The sequence below is a fragment of the Callithrix jacchus genome, chromosome 10 (genome assembly GCF_049354715.1).
Source record: "Callithrix jacchus isolate 240 chromosome 10, calJac240_pri, whole genome shotgun sequence".
Classification (NCBI taxonomy): Eukaryota; Metazoa; Chordata; class Mammalia; order Primates; family Cebidae; genus Callithrix; species Callithrix jacchus.
Window position 1 is genome coordinate 74,432,839 of NC_133511.1, and position 17,737 is coordinate 74,450,575.

At 39.5% G+C, this 17,737-nt stretch overlaps 1 protein-coding gene and 1 non-coding gene across 11 annotated transcripts in view; one reads left to right on the top strand and one right to left on the bottom strand.

Moving 5' to 3' along the window:
• STK33 (serine/threonine kinase 33) overlaps nucleotides 1-17,737 on the bottom strand; it is a 238,304-nt gene that overhangs the window by 185,805 nt on the left and 34,762 nt on the right. The window lies entirely within an intron of this gene.
• Nucleotides 2,563-2,693, top strand: LOC118146023 (small Cajal body-specific RNA 20). Its single transcript, XR_004731493.1, has one exon.

The following is a 17,737-nucleotide window of genomic DNA, read 5'->3' on the forward strand; positions in this document are numbered from 1 at the left end:
CTCCAACTTTTGTTCCTCTGGAAAGTTTTCAGAGGCAATAACAAGCATGGAGCTGTCATCTCCTGTGATAAAAATGCCGTCTTTCGGATACCTCCTGAAGGACCTGCCTGAGGCTGCTTAACAGTTAACTTTTTTTTTTTTTACTGTTGTTGAAATGGAGTCTCACCCTGTCACCCAGGCTGGAGTGCAATGACGTGATCTCAGCTCACTGCAACCTCCACCTCTCAAGTTCAAGCAATTCTCCTGCCTCAGCCTACTGAGTAGCTGGGATTATAGGCACGTGCCACCATGCCTAGCTGATTTTTTATATCTTCAGTAGAGACAGGGTTTCACCATATTGGCCAGGCTGGTCTCAAACTCCTGACCTTGTGATCCCCCTGCTTTGGCCTCCCAAAGTGCTGGGATTACAGGTGTGAGCCACTATGCCCAGCCAACTTGTTTTTAATAAGTGAAAAGAGTAGACTCTAAAATGACAAAGAATATAATATAGGCTGGGTGATGGATTATGTCTATAATCCCAACACTTTGGGAGGCCAAGGCAGGAGGATCACTTGAGCCCAGGAGTTCAAGACCTTCCTGGCCCATACAGTGAGAACTCATCTTCACACACACATACACACAAAAAAATTAAAATTAGCCAGATTGTGGCACACACCAGTAGTCCCAGCTACTCAGGAGGCTGAAGTAGGAGGATTGCTTGAATCCAGGAGTTCAAGGCTGCAGAGTAAGCTATGATGAAGCCACTGTACTCTAGCCTGGGCAACAGAGGGAGACTCTGTCTCAAAAAAAAAACAAATAAACTAGACATATAAACTAGTAAATATATAAACCAATAACATGATTGCTTATTTTAATTACCTAGTATTATGTACTTTACATAAGTATATGTCCTACACTTTTATACAACTGGACATACAGTATGTTTGTTTACAATAGCACCAACACAAACACCTAAGTAATATGCTGCCTTACAATATTACAACACCTACAATGTCACTAGGCAATAGGAATTCTTTAACTTCATTATAATCATGTGGGACCACCACTGTATATATGATCCATCATTGACCAAAATGTTGTTATATGCTGTATGACTGTATACTTTAAGGCTATCATAATCAATACAGCATGGTACTGGCATAAAGATAGACACATTGACCAATAGAACAGGATAGAAATCCCAGAAACCCACACATTCAACTGATTATTTTTTGACAAAGGTGCCAAGAACACCCAATGGCAAATAGACAACCTTTTTAATAAATGGTACTAGAAAAACTGAATCTCCACAGGCAGAAGAATTAAATTGAATCTTTATCTCATACCATATATAAAAATCAACTCCAAATGGATTAAAGACTTAAATATAAGATCTGAAATTATAAAACTACTAGAAGAAAACACAAGGGGTAAGCTCCATGACATTAGACTGGGCAATGATTTTCTGGATATGATCCCAGAGGCACAGGCAACAAAAGCAAAAACAAAGAAGTGGGATGACATCACCTGAAAAACTTCTGCAGAGCAAAGGAAACAATTTAACAAAGTGAAGGGAAAACTCACAGAGTAGGAGAAAATATTTACAAACCATTTATCTGATAAGGGATTAATATCCAAAATATGTAAGGAACTCAAGCAAATCAATAGCAAGAAAACAAATAATCTGATCAAAAAAGTGAGTGAATTGGCCAGGTGTGGTGGCTCATGGCTGTAATCCCAGCACTTTGGGAGGCCGAGGCAGGCAGATTATAAGGTCAGGAGATTGAGACTATGCTGGCTAACCTGGTGAAACCCCATCTCTACTAAAAATACAAAACATTAGCTGGGCGTGGTGGCATGCACCTGTAGTCCCACCTCTTTGGGAGGCTGAGGCAGGAGAATTGCTTGAACCCAGAAGGCAGAGGTTGTGAGCTGAAATCACACCACTACACTCCAGCCCAGGCAACAGAGCAAGACTCCATCTCAAAAAAAGAAAAAAAAAAAAGTGAATGACCTGAACAGACATTTCTACAAAGACATACAAATTGCCAACCAGTTCATGAAAACAATGTTCAACATCACTAGTCATCAGAGAAATGAAAATTAAAATCACTACGAGATGTCACCTCACACCTGTTAGAATGGCTGTTATCAAAAAGATGAAAGATAAGCATTAGTAAGGATGCAAAGAAAGGGAACACTTGTATACTATTGGTGGGGATGTAAATTAGTACAGCAATTACAAAAAACAGTATGGAGGTTCCTCAAGAAACCTAAAAGTATCACTACTATATGATTCAGCACCAGCAATCCCACTCCTGGGTACACATCCAGAGGAACCAAAATCAATATGTCAGAAGGAGATCTGCACACCCATGTTCACTGCAACATTCCTCACAACAGCCAAGATGTGGAAACAACCTTGGTGCCCATCAACAGATGAATGGATAAAAAACGTGTTATATATACACAATGGAATACTATTCAGCCTTTTTTAGAAGGAAGTCCTGTCATTTGCAACAATGTGGATAAGTCTAGGGGACATTATGTTAAGCAAAATGACCGAGGCACAGAAAGACAGAGGACCTCTCTCCCACAGGGACATATGCGATCGTTTTTCTCTTCAGCCAGGGCTGGAGGTCAAGACAGCCCTTGAAAATCACCATCAGGACTGCTGAGAGCTGGGCAGCCTTGTTTACCTCCCTCGGGCATTTGAAGAAAAAAAGACAAATACCACACAATCTTACTAATATGTAGAATCTTAAAAAGTCAAACTCATAGAAGTAGAAAGTAGAATGGCGATCACCAGAGGCTGGGAGGAACAGGAAGGAAGGAATGGAGAGCTGCTTGGTTAAAGGATAGACAAGAGGAATGCTTTGAGTTCTACTGCACAACAGGGTGACTACAGTCAATAGTAATGTATTGCACATTTAAAAATAACTAAGAGGCCGAGTGCGGTGGCTCATGCCTATAACCCCAGCACTCTGAGAGGCCAAGGCAGATGGATCACCTGAGGTCAGGAGTTTGAGACCAGCCTGGCCAACATGGCAAAAGCCTATCTCTACTAAAGATACAAAAATTAGCTGGGTATGGTGGCAGGTGTCTGTAATCTCAGCTACTCGGGAGACTAAGGCAGGAGGATTGCTGGAACCCAGGAGGCAGAGGTTGCAGTAAGCAGAGATCATGCCACTGCACTCCAGCCTGATCAACAACAGCAAGACTCTGTCTCAAAAAGATAAAATAAAATAATTAAGAAAGTGGCTGAGTGCTGTGGCTCATGCCTGTAATCCTAGCACTTTGGGAGGCCAAGGTGAGTGGGTTGCCTGAGTTCAGGAGTTCAAGAACAGCCTGGGAAACGTGGTGAAACCCCCATCACTACTAAAAACACAAAAATTAGCTGGTTGTGGTGGTGAGTGCCAGAATCCCAGTTACTTTGGAGGCTGAGGTGGGAGAATGAACGTCGGAGGCAGAGGTTGCAGTGAGCCAAGATTGCGCCATTGTGGTGCAATCCAGTATGGGCGCCAGAGCAAGACTCCATCTCAAAATAAAATAAATATAAAAATAATAAAGAAAGTAAATTTTAATCCTGCCACAAAAAATAAGTGAGGTGATAGATATGTTAATTAGGTTGATTTAAGAACTCCATGCTGTGTGCATGTATCAAAACATCACATTCAAAACATTCTACCCCATAAATGTATACAATTATGATGTCCATTAAAAATAAATTTTTAAAAAGCAAGAAGGGAAAAGTACCTAAAGAACAGTAAAAATTAAAATGCCTAAGAAGTCAGAAGATAAAGAAGTGACTTCAGCCAAGGTGATCAAAGAAGACACTGAGATCAAATGTGAACATCTGAAATGGGCCTGAATATATACATGGGATCTGGGGAGTCTAAGAAGAAGGGAAACAGATTGTAAGGACAGAGAAACAGTGCAAGTAAAGGTGGGCACAGAAGAAAGCACCATGATCATCTAGAAGTTATGTTGGCTAATGCAGGGTACTTCAGAGAGAGGAGTAAAGTTGAAGTAGAATATTGAGACTAGGGTCAGTGGGGGAGGGCCTGACCGTGAGGCTAAGAAGTCTGGATTTTATTGGGTAATTGGGGAGCTGGTAAATATTCCTGAGCAGAAAAAAGCATCATCAAAGTTGTGCTTTAGAAAGATCAATCTAGCAGTAATTGAAGTAACTGAACATCAATCAAATGCAGATGATATAGCACAGTAAGTATAATGTAAGCCTGCAGGAATTCAGGAATTCATTTATAAAAATGTAATTTATATGCATCTTTTTAGTAACATAGCTCTATAAACTGTCTTGCTCATAGACTAGTACCTAATTATATAAGCATCTAAAAAGGTCATAAGTACTATAAAATGGTATCACAAAACCTCTTGCCTCTGCCTGGAAATCCTTCCACCCCCTTTCCCTTCCAGTAAACTCCTTATCCTGTAGACTTCAGTTTAAATGTCACTCCTTCAGAAAGGTCCTTTTTAAATCACTTATCCAAATTGGGTCCCCTTGTTTTTCTCTTTCAAAGGAGCTTGCACACTTTCTCCACAGCACTTATCACAATTTGTAAGTACATATTTTGGTCATTAATTAAAGTCCATTTCCCCCACTAGACTGTAAGAGGAAAGACTGTATTTTTGCTAATCATTATATTCTCTGGCACCTAAAATGATGTAACACATTTTAGGCACCCAACAAATATTTGTTCTATGAAGAATGAATGAATGAAGAAGAGAAGAACTGATTTTAGGGTCACCATGGTAATGCCCCTCTTTCCTAGATGCATGTACTATTGACTAAGATACTTTCTTTCAAAGAGAAAATTAAAGAAATCTTAAACCAGGCATGGTGGTTCATGCCTTTCATCCCAATGTTTTGGGAGGCCAAAGCAGGACAATCACTTGAGCCCAGGAGTTCAACACCAGCCTGGGCAATATAGTGAGACCTCATCTCTACAAATAAATCAAAAAATTAGCTGGCCATCATGGTGCATGACTGTGGTCCCAGCTACTTGGGAGGCTGAGGTAGGAGAATCACTTGAGCCTGGAAGGTCAAGACTGTAGTGAGACATGTTTGCGCCACTCTACTCCACCCTAGGCAATAGAGGAGGACCTTGTCTAGAAAAAAGAAGAGAAAAGAAAGGAGAGGAGAAGGAGAAGGAAAGGAAAGGAGAAAAGAAAGAGGGAGTCAGGAAGTCTTAAGTTTCAACTTAAAGTTGAATTCCTATGTGCCAAAATCAGAATAAAAATCTGTCCTTACACAAGGAAAACCTCAAAGCAAATATCCAAGTCAAAATATACATTCCTGTGTCTCATATTTTTACACAAATAATTCCAAGTGCAATTACTGAGTAAACTAGAATAAGGAACAGAATCTAGGCACAAGAAAACATTTTCAGTCAGATGTAAAGACGGCAATTATAGATTTGTAACTCCTTTATTCCTGCATATCATGTTAGAACCTCAAAAAGGAACTTCAGCATTCAATGAAAGATTTACTTTAACCTAAATCATCACTGGAGTAGACAAAAATCCTCAAAAAAGATGAATAAGCTTTTTTAAAACAGGTTAATTCACTTCCAAATAATACTTGGTTTTCAATCACATGCTGTTTATACCTATGTACTTACTTCATGCTACAAACTTGGTGCAAGGCTTCCTTCATATAATAATAAACACAGATGATTAGCAATGTAATGAACCTTAAGTCACAGAAGTCTAGAGAAGTCCAAAGGAGTTCGACATAAGGCATTTGGGACCTTATCTCAAGATGCAGTCCTTCACTAAAATTTAACTTAGAAAAATCACCCAACGCACTAGGACACATGAAGGCCTAACCAACTGCCGATAAGGAACTAGAGACGTTGGTTTGAGTTGGTACAATGGATCACCTGCAACAAAAGGAAAAATAAGATTTCCATTATTCATCTGTCTGGGGGCAGGGTGTTTGTTCAACTATTGCAAATCAGATGCACTATAGAAACTTAAAATGAAAAGGAAAAAGACCAGCATAAATTTGTTCCAAGAGATATAGTCCGTTTTACTATATACCTCAATTCCTAAAAATCACTATATTATGCAAAAATTGCACAAACAAGGACTTATGAGGGAAATGTAGTTAGGGACACAAAACCTCAAACCTTTGTCAGTGATACACACACACACACACACACACACACACACGCACACACACTAGAAACCTAATAAATGGTTAGGAAACATAAATATGGCACCTCACCTTGAAAAAACCCTGAAATGTACTTATAGATATAGGCATTTAAAAGACTGTAGCTTTTTAGTTAATCATGGGTGCTTGAAAGATGGCGATTTGAAATCAGAAGGAAAGGTATGACACAGATGCATGGGGGTGTAGCTAATAACTTGCAGCGAACTGAGGTAGCTGGTAGATATTCCAGGTATGTACACGTGTCCATTTTGTGTGCCCTTCTGGGTTCAGTACAACCGTGTATAGTATTCTGTGTTCACCTGGTGTTTCTTGCTGACAAAATCATGGATAACGCAAAGATGAAATTCATTTATGCTCAAATTGCTTCCTAATATATCAATGGCATCACAATAAATTCATGTTTTTAAAACAAGTATTAATAGCACAACTAACTGTATGGGTATTCACATTCAAACAGCTAATGCCAACTGGATACTGCAGTTATTTCCCATTCCTCAAATGTCTTGAGCTCAATGAAATCACAAGATTTTGAAGAATCACAGACTGTCTAATAGAAAACAGCCACAATTCCTAAGTAGATTGGTATAATTCACATGGCCAAACCCTAGAAAATGTAGGGGTCTGCATGCCTCCATGAAACTACAATCTTCTTCATAAAATCACTGCCTTTGAAGTAACAAAACATAAATAGCACTGGTAAATATGGCATTTGATCAAATCTAGTTTTTGCTCAGGAATACAGGATCTTCTGTCATCATGAGCATTATCTCACATATCCCCAAGACCTTCAGCAGCTATATTATGACATCCAAAGCACAAAGCCAACAAAATGGCGTAGCCAAATTCACAAACCTTAGCATTTTTTCCTGCGTCTGGTGCTAGTTTCTAGGTTGATGGCATAACAATCTTGTAGCAAAAACAGTGTTCACCAACAGACTTCATTTCACCTGGTTTTAATTAAGAACATTTAACCTTTAGCAGAAATGTCTGAACCTCTATTTTATCAGGTATTACCTGTTCCACAGGCTAAGCTCTCAGCTTAGTACTTCATGCGAAGTAGGAGCATCCTAAATATTTGTTGAACAAACATTAGTTGAACCCACTTGTTTTGTTTTACTATTCTGCCCCATAATTTTATTCCCAGAATATTATATTCCATTTTCAAAAGCAACATATTCACTTTTTTAAAAGATTATGTTTGTTTGCTTTTAATTACTATAAAATTAGAAAATAATTGCTGTAATAAAAATTGAGAGAGTCCAGAGCTATCTCAGAGATACTCATTTTCAATGGTTCTGTGTAACATTCTAGAAATTTTCTTTGCACATATACAGCATAAGTATAAATCATACGTTGTAAATAAGCCCATACTTTACCTATTCTCAGTAACTTACTCTTTTTCTAAATGTTATCACTTAACCATTTTTTCATTATCAGTATATATATTTATACATCTTTTGTTTTAATGGCTATATAATATTCCAATATATAAGCCTTCTAAATTATTTAACAAGCCCATATCAATAGTCAAGTAAGTTGCTTCCAAGTTTCTATTATAAATGATGCTATATGCAATAACCTTTTACATATATCTTTGTACACTAAGATGAATATATTTGTAGAATATACTCTTAGCAGTAGCACTGCAGACATAAATGTGTGAGCATTTATTTTGATGTCAGATTGCCCTCAGGAAAGGATATGAGAGTACATTTTACCACATGCCATCATTAGATGTTTTTTAACTTCATCTTTGTCAATTTGATAAATGAAAAATAGTATCTTATTTTAATTTCTACCTCCTTAATTATAAATGAAGCTACGTATTTTTCAAATTTTTATTTTTTCTGAAAAATATCTGTTCATATTGATTTTTTCCCATCTTTTTCTTGTTGACTTATCAGTGATCCCTAAATATTAATGATATCAATCCTTCTTCTGTCAAATACATTGCAATTATTCTCCCCCACTTGGGTATTTGTTCATTGATTCTTATCATGGTGATTTTGTCATGCAAAAGCTTTCAGTTTTTATGAAGTCAAATAATTAATCTTTTCTTTTATGGTCACTAGGTTGAGAGTTATGCATAGAAAGGGTTCCTCTGCCCCAAGATTAAATAATTATCTACCCATGTTTTTGCCTTAAAATAATAATAAATAATTGGTAATTTTTACTGAATGTGTACTTCAGGCCAGGCACTGCTCTAAGTACCTCACATACACTATTGTATTTATCTTCACAACAACTCTAGTAGGTGAGTAGTATCATTACCTCTAAGATACAGATGAGGATTCTATACCTCCTTGTGAGATCTAAACTCATTTGCGAATGCATATCTGGTATGTGGCAGTGCCAAGATTTCAACTCAGATTAGCAAATTCATCAACTACAGGCTACATCTACTGACTCTCTCTCCACAAAGATAAATGGGAGTTCATACTCTTTTACAATCCTCTACCTATTCTACCTTCCCCTCTTTATATCTGTTATATAAACCCTTTATTCAATATTAATTTTAGAGCCTTTACATTCTCTTCTATTTTCACAGCATGCAGTTATCCAGACCTTACTTAGTCTATGTTTAAATAGATTCCATATGCCCTGTCAATCCTTTCCTATTTCTGCTTCTTCATTCCCAAGTTCTTTCTGTTTATCACTTAGATGATTAATTTTACTCAGGAGGCAATTTTTCAGAGACGAGGTCCTTGAACGTTTGAGAATATTGGTTGTTATGTTTATGCATAAATAAGAGCTTGAGCAGGTATCAAATCTGTGGATCACACTATTCCCTGCCTACACACATTCCACCAACATTCTAGGGACACTATTCAACTGCCTCCTGCTTTGGCTATTACCATGATGTCAGAAGCCAGTCTCATTCTCCTCCTTTTGGTGACTTGCTTTTTCTGTCTGGATGCTTGGGGATTCTTTTTCTTTAATCTTGAAGCACAACTAACTTTACTTACTTGATATTGATAATCTTACTTGATATTGATATACTTGCTTGATATTGATAATCTTGTTTCAATTTTTTTAGAACTCTGTTCTTTGAATCTGCAGATTACTAATGCCTTTAATCTCTGAAGGTATTTTCCCCATTATCTATCTGAAATTGTTGTCCATTTCTTCTACTCTCTATATCAGGCACACCAATAACACATATGTTGGATCTTCTCTGCCTGTATTATCTACGTATTATACAGAATTCTTAGTTGAAAGTCTATGGCATAAGCCTAACTTGAAATAGTTTAGATAAAAATAATTTATTGGAAAGACAATGTAGTAACTCATATAACTCTTGGAAATGTACAAAGTGTAACTGGGCCTCAGGGATAACTGGAACCACAGACTTGAACACCACCAAGACTGCTTATCTCAACTAAGGCTATTTTTCTCTTGTCACTTATTTCTGCTTCAATGTGTTGGCTTGGTTGTCACTATCACAGGTAGACCAACTTCTCCTACAAGGCACAGAACATGGCTGCCACCAGCTATGAAGCCTCACATCCTGTGACTGACCACCAGGGAGGGATTGCTTTGCTTTCCTTAATTCCAATTTTTAAAAATTCTATGTTCCCCTACAATTTCTTTAAGTGAATGCAGATGTATTTTTCTTGAATTTCTGTTTTCTGAAATAATTCTTAATCTGAAACATACTTCATTCCGCATGCTTAGAGTCAAGCAGTTTAACCAGTTTTGGTTTGCTAACTTATTAGTTATTCATTTCTGTTCATTTGATTCAGTTAACTGCTGAATAACTTACTGCCATTTCTTTTCTTCCTCTCCACTTCACTGTAGGTTAGAAATTAAAAGATACTGTCCTCTTGCCTCTCTTTCCTCTCTCTTTCTCTCTCTCTCCATTTTGAGATATTGTACTGGACTCCTTGCAGATTTTCCTGGTTTTCCCATGGCCTGTCCCAACTCTAAAACCTTACATGATGGGGCACTCATGGCCCCCACTTTCAGTGAAATCTGTACTCTGTTTACAATCTGAAGAAGTGTATAACAGATTTTAGCATCCTCTTTTGGTTTTATCCATATTTCATTATACTCTTAGATTCTAGTCCGCAGCTAGGAACTGAGCCATTCCTAGTTTCATGGATTTTTTTTTCTTTGCTTTTTGTTCTTTTTGTTGATTCTGAATTAGTTTCATAAAAGGGAATATGGTTAACATGCCTTTACTTTTCTGAGTATCTTCTGAATTCCTCGAAGTAATAGATACTATTAAAATTCTACTTTGGAAAACTTGAAATTCATTCACTTATCAAATATGCATGGGATATTAACTATGTGCAAGGCACTTTGGGAGGCACTGAAGATACAGCAATGTAGAAGGCAAAAATAGTTCCTACCCTCTTGGAGCTTACAGTATAATGTGGAAGACAGACTATCACTATTTTTAAAAATCACAGGAATAGCAGATCAATCAGTAAGTAAAGGGGTAGCTGTTTAAGTAGAGATTAGAATACCCAAGAGTTATGGATTAGAGTATTTTGGCTAAAGAATCTCTGAGTTGCTTCTCAGTTCAAGGAGAGACATAAGTCTCCTTGAAGCTCACTTTTTATTTTGGGAAGAATCACTTAAGTTGCCTCCCATAGATTGCAAAAATAAGTAAGTACCTGTATCTGGGTAAATAGGGCCTTCTTTGGGCATACAACCTAGCAATAACTATCTTTTTTCTTGGGGTATAAAGCCCAAAGTCCTTCTAGAAGTATTCCTTGGGATTCAAAGTTAGCTGTTGGAGTAAACCTAACATTGCCCTGACCAAAATCTTCTGGCAAAAAAGGATATATATAAATGGCACCAAAAGAATACTCACTAGGGATGATTGGGACTCAAGATGGCGCTGTGAGAACAACCCAGGATTGGAGTTCTCGTTGTGTCGGCGGAGAGGTGAGTCTGAGCGGCATTTCCAGACTGATCTTTGTTGCCCACGGAACGGGGAAATTCCCAAGTGAAGAGGAGACGCGGGACGCCAGGCAGATATTCCGCCTGGCAAAGCCGGCAGCCGGGGTGGCGGCGGCCGGCCCTACCCAGTGCTCCCCACAGGGCGCATTTGTCCGGGTTCCCCGTTGAACCGGCAACCGGAGACGTGAGAGGGCTGGACTTGAGACTGAGCTAGACTTGGACAGTGGGCCAGCCCAGGGGATTGCAGGAACAGAGCGTTAGGATTGGCCCAGTGGGACGAACAAAACCGCGATTTCAAACAAGCCCCGAGCAGACGGCCTGAGACGCTCTGAGGGGGAGGGGCGGCTACCATTACCGAGGCAACCCGCCCCAACTGAGATACACGCCCATTGCTGACGCAGCCAGCCGTTGCCGAGGCAACCCGTCCCTACTGAGATACACGCCCACTGCTGATGCAGCCAGCCGTTGCCGAGGCAACCCGTCCCTACTGAAATACACGCCCACTGCTGACGCAGCCTGCCGTTGCCGAGGCAACCCGCTACAACAGACAGACTCCACCGCAGGGCGTGGCGGAGAACAGCAGAACAGCTGAGCCAGGGTGAGCCTCACAACAGCAGGGCGGAGCCTCGGCAGGCAAACAGTGGCTAGTCTGCATCCTAGCTGGGCAGGACCTCAACGGACATCCAAAAATAAAGCCAAAACCCCTCAACACAGAGCATTTGAGAAAAAAAAGGGTTTTTTTAATGAGCTCTGTTGCAGCAGAATCAAACATAGCAGCCTAACAGCCCTGAATGAACAACACAGCTCACAGCTCAGCAATTAAACCCCTATAAAGTACAAACTGTCTCCTCAAGCAGCTCCCTGACCCCTCAATATCCAAAAGCCTGACATTAGGCAGGCACCATCCTGGGACAAAGATAGCAGAAAAAGAAACTGGTAGCATTCCTCGCTGTGCCACAGCTGCTAGAGGTGCACCCCAGACAAGCAGGGTCTGGAGCGGACCTCAGCACTCATACAGCGAAGGGGCTAGACCGGTAGAAGGAAAACCAAGCAACAGAAATACTTCATCATCAACATTCAGGGTGTCCACTCAGAGACCCAATCGAAAAGTCAGCAACTACGCAGACGACCAGCGGACAAATCCACAAAGATGGGAAGAAACCAGCGCAAAAAGGAGGAAAACACCCGAAACCAGAACACCTCGCCTCCTAGAAAGGACCAAAACTCCTCACCAGCAAGGGAACAAAGCTGGACGGAGAATGACTGTGACGAAATGACGGAATTAGACTTCAGAAGATGGATAATGAGAAACTTTGGTGAGCTAAAAGATCATGTATTAAATCAATGCAAAGAAACTAAGAACCTTGAGAAAAGATTTGAAAAAAGATTTGAGGAAATGATAACAAGAATGGATAACTTAGAGAGGAATATGAATGAATTAAAGGAGCTGAGAAACACAATACGAGAACTTCGCGAAGCATGCACAAGTTTCAATAGCCGAATTGACCAAGCAGAAGAAAGAATATCTGAAGTCGAAGACCAACTCAATGAAATAAAACGAGAAACCAAGATTAGAGAAAAAAACTCAAAAAGGAATGAACAAAGTCTCCAAGAAATGTGGAACTATGTGAAAAGACCTAACCTACGTTTGATAGGTGTACCAGAAGGGGACGAAGAGAATGTATCCGAGCTGGAAAATACTCTTCAGGACATCATCCAGGAAAATTTCCCCCACCTAGCAAGACAGGCCAACACTCAATTGCAGGAAATTCAGAGAACACCACAAAGATATTCCGCAAGAAGAGCAACCCCAAGGCACATAATCGTCAGATTCAATAGGGTTGAAATAAAGGAGAGAATACTAAGGGCAGCCAGAGAGAAAGGTCGGGTCACCCACAAAGGGAAACCCATCAGACTCACAGCAGATCTCTCGGCAGAAACACTACAAGCCAGAAGAGAGTGGGGGCCAATATTCAACATTCTTAAAGAAAAGAACTTTCAAGCCAGAATTTCATATCCAGCCAAACTGAGTTTCAGAAGTGAAGGAAAAATAAAATCCTTTGCGAACAAGCAAGTACTCAGAGATTTTGTCACCACCAGGCCTGCTTTACAAGAGCTCCTAAAAGAGGCACTACACATAGAAAGGATCAACCAGTACCAGCCATTCCAAAATCACACTGAATGCTAAAGAGCATCAACATAATGAAGAATCTACAACAACTAACAGGCAAAACAGCCACTTAGCATCAAAATGGCAGTATCAAATTCACACATAACAATATTAACCCTAAATGTAAATAGACTAAATGCACCAATCAAAAGACACAGACTGGCAAATTGGATAAAAAGCCAAAACCCATTAGTGTGCTGTATCCAGGAAACCCATCTCACATGCAAGGATACACAAAGGCTCAAAATAAAGGGATGGAGGAAGATTTACCAAGCAAATGGAGAGCAAAAAAAAGCAGGAGTTGCAATTCTCATCTCTGATAAAATAGACTTTAAAGCAACAAAGATCAAAAGAGACAAAGAAGGCCATTACATAATGGTAAAAGGATCGATACAACAAGAAGAGCTAACGATCCTAAACATATATGGACCCAATGCAGGAGCACCCAGATACATAAGGCAAGTTCTTAAGGACTTACAAATAGACTTAGACTCCCACACAATAATAGTGGGAGACTTTAACACTCCACTGTCAGTACTAGACAGATCTACCAGACAAAAAATCAACAAGGATATCCAGGGCTTGAACTCAGACCTGGAGCAAACAAACCTGATAGACATTTACAGAACTCTCCACCCCAAATCCACAGAATACACATTCTTCTCAGCACCACATCACACCTACTCTAAAACTGACCACATAATTGGAAGTAAAGCACTGCTCAACAAATGCAAAACAACTGAAATCATAATAAACAGCCTCTCAGACCACAGTGCAATCAAGTTAGAACTCAGAATTCAGAAACAGACCCAGAACCGCACAGCTTCATGGAAACTGAACAACTGGCTCTTGAATGTTGACTGGGTAAACAACGAAATGAAGGCAGAAATAAAGAAGTTCTTCGAAACCAATGAGAACGAAGACACAACATGCCAGAACCTCTGGGACACATTTAAAGCAGTCTCTAGAGGAAAGTATATAGCAATAAGTGCCCATATGAGGAGAATGGAGAGATCCAAAATTGACACCCTATCGTCAAAATTGAAAGAGCAGAGGAGCAAGATCAAAAAAACTCAAAACCCAGCAGAAGACAAGAAATTACTAAGATCAGAGCTGAGCTGAAGGAGATTGAGACACGAAAAACCCTTCAAAAAATCAATAAATCCAAGAGCTGGTTTTTTGAAAAGATCAACAAAATAGACAGACCACTAGCCACATTGATTAAAAAGAAAAGAGAGAACAACCAAATAGATGCAATAAAAAATGATAAAGGGGAAATCACCACAGATTCCACAGAAATTCAAACCATCATCAGAGAATATTACAAACAACTCTATGTGCATAAACTAGTAAACCTGGAAGAAATGGACAAATTCCTGGATTCCTGTGTCCTCTCAAGCCTAAACCAGGAGGAAGCTGAAACTATGAATAGACCAATAACAAGGTCTGAAGTTGAGGCAGCAATTAAGAGCCTACCACACAAAAAAAGCCCAGGTCCAGACGGGTTCACAGCCGAATTCTACCAGACACACAAGGAAGAGCTGGCACCATTTCTTCTAAAACTATTTCAAACAATCCAAAAAGAGGGAATCCTTCCCAAATCATTTTATGAGACCAACATCATCCTGATACCAAAACCCGGCAGAGACCCAACGAGAAAAGAAAACTTCAGGCCAATATCCATGATGAACATAGATGCAAAAATCTTCAATAAAATATTGGCAAGCCGATTGCAACAGCAAATCAAAAAACTTATTCATCATGATCAAGTAGGATTCATCCCGGGGATGCAAGGCTGGTTCAACATATGCAAGTCTATCAATGTAATTCACCACATAAACAGAACCAAAAACAAAAACCACATGATTATCTCAATTGATGCAGAGAAGGCATTTGACAAAATTCAACAGCCCTTTATGCTAAAAACCCTCAATAAATTCGGTATCGATGGAACGTATCTCAAAGTAATAAAAGCTATTTATGACAAACCAACAGCCAATATCATACTGAATGGGCAAAAACTGGAAGCATTCCCTTTGAAATCTGGCACTAGACAAGGATGCCCTCTTTCACCACTCCTATTCAATATAGTACTGGAAGTTCTAGCCAGAGCAATCAGGCAAGAAAAAGAAATAAAGGGTATTCAAATAGGAAAGGTGGAAGCCAAATTGTCTCTATTTGCAGACGACATGATAGTATACCTAGAAGACCCCATTGCCTCAGCCCAAAAACTCCTGAAACTGATAAGCAACTTCAGCAAAGTCTCAGGATATAAAATCAATGTGCAAAAATCACAAGCATTCGTCTACACCAATAACAGACTTAAAGAAAGCCAAATCAAGAGCGAACTGCCATTCGCAATTGCTACAAAAAGAATAAAATACCTTGGAATACAACTCACAAGGAACGTAAGAGACCTCTTCAAGGAGAACTACAAACCACTGCTCAACGAAATCAGAGAGGACACAAACAGATGGAGAAACATTCCATGTTCATGGTTAGGAAGAATTAATATCGTGAAAATGGCTATACTGCCCAAAGTAATTTACAGAATCAATGCTATCCCCATCAAGCTACCATCGACTTTCTTCACAGAACTGGAAAAAACCACCATGAACTTCATATGGAACCAAAAGAGAGCCCGCATAGCCAAGTCAATTCTAAGCAAAAAGAACACAGCGGGGGGCATCACACTACCGGATTTCAAACTATACTACAAGGCTACAGTAATCAAAACAGCATGGTACTGGTACGAAAACAGAGATATAGACCAATGGAACAAAACAGAGGCACCGGAGGCAACACAACATACATACAACTATACAATCTTCGATAAACCTGACAAAAACAAGCAATGGGGAAAGGATTCCCTGTTTAACAAATGGTGTTGGGAAAACTGGCTAGCCATGTGCAGAAAGCAGAAACTGGACCCCTTCCTGACACCTTACACTAAAATTAACTCCAGATGGATTAAAGACTTAAACATAAGACCTGGCACCATAAAAACCCTAGAAGAAAATCTAGGCAAAACTATCCAGGACATAGGAGTAGGCAAGGACTTCATGAACAAAACACCAAAAGCATTGGCAACAAAAGCCAAAATAGACAAATGGGACCTAATGAAACTCCACAGCTTCTGCACGGCAAAAGAAACAGTCACTAGAGTGGATCGGCAACCAACAGAATGGGAAAAAAATTTTGCAGTTTACCCATCTGACAAAGGGCTGATATCCAGAATTTACAAAGAACTCAAACAGATTTACAGGAAAAAAACAAACAAGCCCATTCAAAAGTGGGCAAAGGATATGAACAGACACTTTACGAAAGAAGACATATATGAGGCCAACAATCATATGAAAAAATGCTCATCGTCACTGATCATCAGAGAGATGCAAATCAAAACCACATTGAGATACCATCTCACGCCAGTTAGAATGGCGATCATTAAAAAATCTGGAGACAACAGATGCTGGAGAGGATGTGGAGAAAAAGGAACACTTTTACACTGTTGGTGGGAGTGTAAATTAGTTCAACCATTGTGGAAGACGGTGTGGCGATTCCTCAAGGCCTTAGAAATAGAAATTCCATTTGACCCAGCAATCCCATTACTGGGTATATATCCAAAAGACTATAAATCGTTCTACTATAAGGACACATGTACACGAATGTTCATTGCAGCACTGTTTACAATAGCAAAGACCTGGAATCAACCCAAATGCCCATTGATAATAGACTGGATTGGAAAAATGTGGCACATATACACCATGGAATATTATGCAGCAATCAGAAATGATGAGTTTGTGCCGTTTGTAGGAACATGGATGAATCTGGAGAACATCATCCTCAGCAAACTGACAGAAGAACAGAAAATGAAACACCGCATATTCTCACTCATAGGTGGGTGATGAAAAATGAGAACACATGGACACAGAAAGGGGAGTACTAAACACTGGGGTCTATTGGGGGGGAAAGGGGAGGGCCAGTGGGAGGGGGAGGTGGGGACGGATAGCCTGGGGAGAAATGCCAAATGTGGGTGAAGGGGAGAAGAAAAGAAAGCACACTGCCATGTGTGTACCTACGCAACTGTCTTGCATGCTCTGCTCATGTACCCCAAAACCTATAATCCAATAAAAAATTTAAAAAAAATAAAAAAATAAAAAAATTTAAAAAAAATAAAAAAATAAAATAAAAAATAAATAAGAATACTCACTAGGTAGGAGCTGTCTGGGTTGGTGTCCCAAGCTCAATCCAGCCCAGGGCATCATGAGGAAGAGTGACTCTAACTCAGTGTTTAATCACCATGACACAAGATTACGCTTTGAGAAACAATGACTAAGTGTATGAGCATAAGTCTGTACATAAATAAATGTAAAATGTACACTCTGCATCTTGAGCAGGTCATCACAAATAATCAGTCCCTTTGGACTGTGCAGGCTCATTCTTCAACAGCAACAGTGTTTATCAGCAACAGCTATATTGTA